At 49.0% G+C, this 5,163-nt stretch overlaps 1 non-coding gene across 1 annotated transcript; it reads right to left on the reverse strand.

Annotated features, from left to right (window-relative positions):
- Window positions 1-3,598: 3,598 nt before the first annotated feature.
- On the reverse strand, window positions 3,599-3,671 carry TRNAS-UGA (transfer RNA serine (anticodon UGA)). Its single transcript has one exon. It is a non-coding gene; the product is annotated as a tRNA-Ser (tRNA).
- Window positions 3,672-5,163: the final 1,492 nt, after the last annotated feature.

Genomic DNA, 5,163 nt, shown 5'->3' on the forward strand with positions numbered 1-5,163 from the left:
GGAGTTTTCGCGACGGAGTTTGTAGTTATTCCCCGATCGACGCACGAAGTGATTTTGGGCATCGACTTTTTACGGCAGTGTGGTGCGACCGTTGATTGTCGCACGGGGGCAGCTTGCGTCGATGACCATGTTTCGTCAGGGCTCTTAGAGGACTCTTGCAGTCAAGGTGAACTTTGTGTGTCTGCAGATACTGTTGTGCCTGCGTCCACCTCTGTGTGCGTGCCGGTTGTATGTCGCGGTGAAGTTCCACACAGTTTCGATGCCTCCGTAGAGCCAATGCATCTAAATTGTGTGAAGAAGAACGTTTTTGTCCCTCATTCTGTGGTATCCATCGGCAACGGGCGTGCTGGCTTGTGGACAGCCAACTGCTCGGCAGAACCCGTCCTGCTTCCAGACGGCTTGAAACTCGCCTACTTTACAGAATACAAGTCTTCGTCCATAGCCGTACTAACAGACCCGCCGTGTGAACCTGCTGTCCTTCACCACGTCTCAGAAAAAAAGCTTCTGCCTATGATAAACAAGTCGCTCAGCACAAGGGAGCGCCATACCTTGATGGATACGCTTTCTAAGGATCTGTCAGTGTTTGACTTTGCGCAGCCGGACAAAGCGTTCTCGATTCCCGAGTCACGAACGCGCCATACTATCGATACGGGATCTGCGCGCCCGATCAGGCAAATGCCTTATCGCGTGTCGCCTAAGGAGCGGAAGATAATGGGAGAACAAGTGCGTGATATGATGAAAAATGGCATAATACAAGAGTCCTCGAGTCCTTGGGCAGCTCCAGTCATACTCGTCAGAAAGAAAGACGGTAACTGGAGATTTTGCGTCGATTATCGAAGATTAAACGCCGTGACTAAGAAGGATGTCTACCCGCTGCCCCGAATTGATTATGCAATTGATTGCCTTCATTCGGCCTCTTATTTTTCTTCAGTGGACCTGCGCTCAGGATATTGGAAAATCCCGATACACCCGGCAGACAAGGAGAAAACAGCCTTCATAACCCGGATGGATTATTCGAATTCAATGTGACGCCATTTGGGTTGTGCAATGCTCCACCAACCTTTGAAAGGTTCATGGACACCATTCTGCGTGGGTTAAAATGGAACATCTGTATGTGCTATCTTGACGACGTTGTTATATTCGGGCGCACATTCAATGAACACAATACGCGCCTGGATATTGTCATCGACTGCATCAAAAACGCTGGCCTGGTTCTGAACTCCAAGAAGTGTAAATTTGGTGATCGTCAAACCCTTGTGCTGGGTCATCTTGTTGACAAAGACGGTATCCGGCCTGATCCCCTCAAGACGGCAGCTGTTGAGGCATTCAGTGCACCGCAGTCAGTGAAGCAACTTCGTAGTTTTCTGGGTCTTTGCTCTTACTTTCGCCGATTTATTCCTGGTTTTGCTGACGTCGCTTATCCTCTGACAAGTCTGCTACATAAAGACGCACAGTTTGAGTGGACACCCGAGTGCGAGTCTGCGTTTCGTCAGTTGAAGTTCCTGCTGACCTCCCGACCTATTCTTCGCCACTTCAATCCTACTGCGCCGATAGAGATCCACACAGATGCTAGTGGCGTCGGTCTGGGTGCCATCTTGGTCCAACGTTATGACGACCGTCAGCACGTGATTGCTTATGCAAGCCGCGCATTGAGCAAACCTGAACGAAAACACGGTGACCGAGCAAGAATGCCTCGCTGTAATCTTTGCAGTTCAGAGATTTCGCTCGTACTTGTACGGACGCCCATTCCTAGTCGTCACAGACCACCATTCCCTGTGCTGGCTCGGGAACCTTCGTGACCCTTGTGGTCGCCTTGCGCGCTGGGCTTTGAGGTTGCAGGAATATAACTTCACTGTTTCCTACAAGAGTGGCCGAAAACATGCTGACGCAGACTGCCTTTCTCGTATGCCGCTTACCACGACGGACTGCGACGCAGACGACTTTGGTCATCTCGTCGCTTCTGTGACATCCGCTTTTCCTGATATCGATGTGTTTAAAGCAGAACAACAGACAGGCGCCAAATTGGAGCAACTCTTCACTTCCGCCCATTCAAGTGCAACAAGCAGCTACTGTCTACGGGACGGGCTCCTGTACAAAGGGAACTACTCAAGCACGGGTGCGCGCTTCCTTTTAGTGGTGCCGCAGCGTCTCCGGCCAGCAGTCCTTCAGGCTATGCACGATGACCCTACCTCCGGTCACTTGGACACTGTGCGCACCCTCTATCGCATTCAAGAGCACTTTTACTGGCCCCGGATGCGACATTCGGTTGAGTTGTATGTCGCCAGCTGCATACAGTGTCAACGTCGGAAACGCCCAACCACTGCCCCATCTGGTCTCCTTCCACCTGTGCCGCCTCCCAGCTCACCCTTGCGCAAGTTGGAATTGATCTGTTAGGCCCTTTTCCAAAGTCATCTAAAGGAAACCGCTGGATAATTGTCTGCGCCGACTATTTCACACGCTATTGCGAGACGGCGGCTATACCATCAGCCACTGCCACCGAAGTGTCGCTCTTCTTACTTCACGCTATTGTTCTGCGACATGGACCGCCTGGTGTTATCATAAGCGACCGGGGACGTCAATTTACGGCCCATATCGTGGAAGAGCTTGTGCGTTTATGTAACTCGCACCTTAGGCACTCGACGCCGTATCATCCACAAACGAACGGCTTCACTGAGCGCACTAATCGAAAAATCACCAATATGCTTTCCATGTATGTTGCGTCCGATCACAAGAATTGGGATGAAGTTCTACCGTTTATTACTTACTCCTATAACACCGCCAAGCACCAGACAACCGGCTACAGCCCCTTCTTCCTTCTATATGCTCGGCCGCCCCGGTATACGCTCGACACTGTCCTCCCTTTTTACCACCACAACAATCCTACGGTCGCCGATACGCTATGCCTCGCTGAAGAGGCTCGGAGACTTGCGCGTCTGCGGACTTTAGCATCACAAGAAAACTCCAAAGCCCGCTACGACGCACGACATCGGCCTCTTACGTATCACCCTGGTGATCTCGTTTGGCTTTGGACTCCCACAAGGAAGCGCAGTTTGTGCCAAAAGCTTTTGGCAAACTACGATGGACCGTATATTGTCATTGACAAAGTCAGTGCAGTGAACTATACTCCCGCGCGCCTCACGAACACTGGTAGACGTTCTGCTAGGACACAAGTCGCGCATGTCGCACGGTTGAAATCATGCACGCCACAACAAGCTAGTTGACACGCCCAGTGGGCTTTGTCTGCGAGGGGAGGTATATGTTACGTCCAAGCGCGTAAACGGAACGCGGGGATCATGAAGGAAAAAGAAGAGAAGAACGAACACTGTGCAGCGGCCATTCCTGTTGTTCGTAGCCTGCCGTTCCTGCTCTCGCACGCCTAAATAAATACCCTTTTCCCCGTGCTTGTAACAATATATATATATATATATATAGACGAGAAGAAAGGGGGTTAAGCGAGCGATCCGATATTTATTAGTCATATAATGAGAAGCCAACAAACACTGACACCAAGTACAACATCGGGGAAATTGCATGTGCTTAATAAATGAAATAAAGTAATGATTAGTTAATGGAAATTAAAGTGGATGAAAAAACAACTTGCCGCAGGTGGAAACCGAACCCACAACCTTCGCATGTCACGTGCGATGCTCTACCAATTGAGCTACCGCGGCGGCGTTTCCCCATCCACTTTCTTGGGTATTTATTTGTACTAGTAGAACCCTGGGAGTGTTAGCCAGCGCCCCCACTCATAGACCATGGCGACGGACGTGGAACGTCTTTTTTGCCGCAGGCGTCACGAGAACGTGATCTTTTCGGGTGAAGGCAACGAGGGTCTCGAATCCGGCAACATTGATGCCTTCAGGTAGCATATGTGGGTTTATTGACCAGTTGCCTTCACCCGAAAAGATCACGTTCTCGTGACGCCTGCGGCAAAATAGACGTTCCACGTCCGCCGCCATGGTCTGTGAGTGGGGGCGCTGGCTAACACTCCCAGGGTTCTACTAGTACAAATAAATACCCAAGAAAGTGGATGGGGAAACGCCGCCGCGGTAGCTCAATTGGTAGAGCATCGCACGCGACATGCGAAGGTTGTGGGTTCGGTTCCCACCTGCGGCAAGTTGTTTTTTCATCCACTTTAATTTCCATTAATTAATCATTACTTTATTTAATTTATTAAGCACATGTAATTTCCCCTATGTTGTACTTGGTGTCAGTGTTTGTTGGCTTCTCATTATAAGACTAATAAATATCGGGTCCCTCGGTTAACCCCCTTTCTTCTCGTCTATTACTTAACGAGGGTCTCGAATCCGGCAACATTGATGCCTTCAGGTAGCATATGTGGGTTTATTGACCAGTTGCCTTCACCCGAAAAGATCACGTTCTCGTGACGCCTGCGGCAAAAAAGACGTTCCACGTCCGCCGCCATGGTCTGTGAGTGGGGGCGCTGGCTAACACTCCCAGGGTTCTACTAGTACAAATAAATACCCAAGACAGTGGATGGGGAAACGCCGCCGCGGTAGCTCAATTGGTAGAGCATCGCACGCGACATGCGAAGGTTGTGGGTTCGGTTCCCACCTGCGGCAAGTTGTTTTTTCATCCACTTTAATTTCCATTAATTAATCATTACTTTATTTCATTTATTAAGCACATGCAATTTCCCCTATGTTGTACTTGGTGTCAGTGTTTGTTGGCTTCTCATTATATGACTGTATATATGTATATATATATATATATATATATATATATATATATATATATATATATATATATATATATATATATATATATATATATATATATATATATATGCGTGTGTAACTTTGTATTCACCATCCAGGGCCAGGGAACAAGAGAAGCCAGACACCACTGACCATCAACATCATCATCATCAACCTGGTTACGCCCACTGCAGGGCAAAGGCCTCTCCCATACTTCTCCAACAACCCCGGTCATGTACTAATTGTGGCCATGCTGTCCCTGCAAACTTCTTAATCTCATCCGCCCACCTAACTTTCTGCCGCCCCCTGCTACGCTTCCCTTCCCTTGGAATCCAGCCCGTAACCCTTAATGACCATCCGTTATCTTCCCTCCTCATTACATGTCCTGCCCATGCCCATTTCTTTTTCTTGATTTCAACTAAGATGTCATTAACTCGCGTTTGTT

The sequence above is a fragment of the Dermacentor albipictus genome, unplaced genomic scaffold (assembly GCF_038994185.2).
Source record: "Dermacentor albipictus isolate Rhodes 1998 colony unplaced genomic scaffold, USDA_Dalb.pri_finalv2 scaffold_18, whole genome shotgun sequence".
Classification (NCBI taxonomy): Eukaryota; Metazoa; Arthropoda; class Arachnida; order Ixodida; family Ixodidae; genus Dermacentor; species Dermacentor albipictus.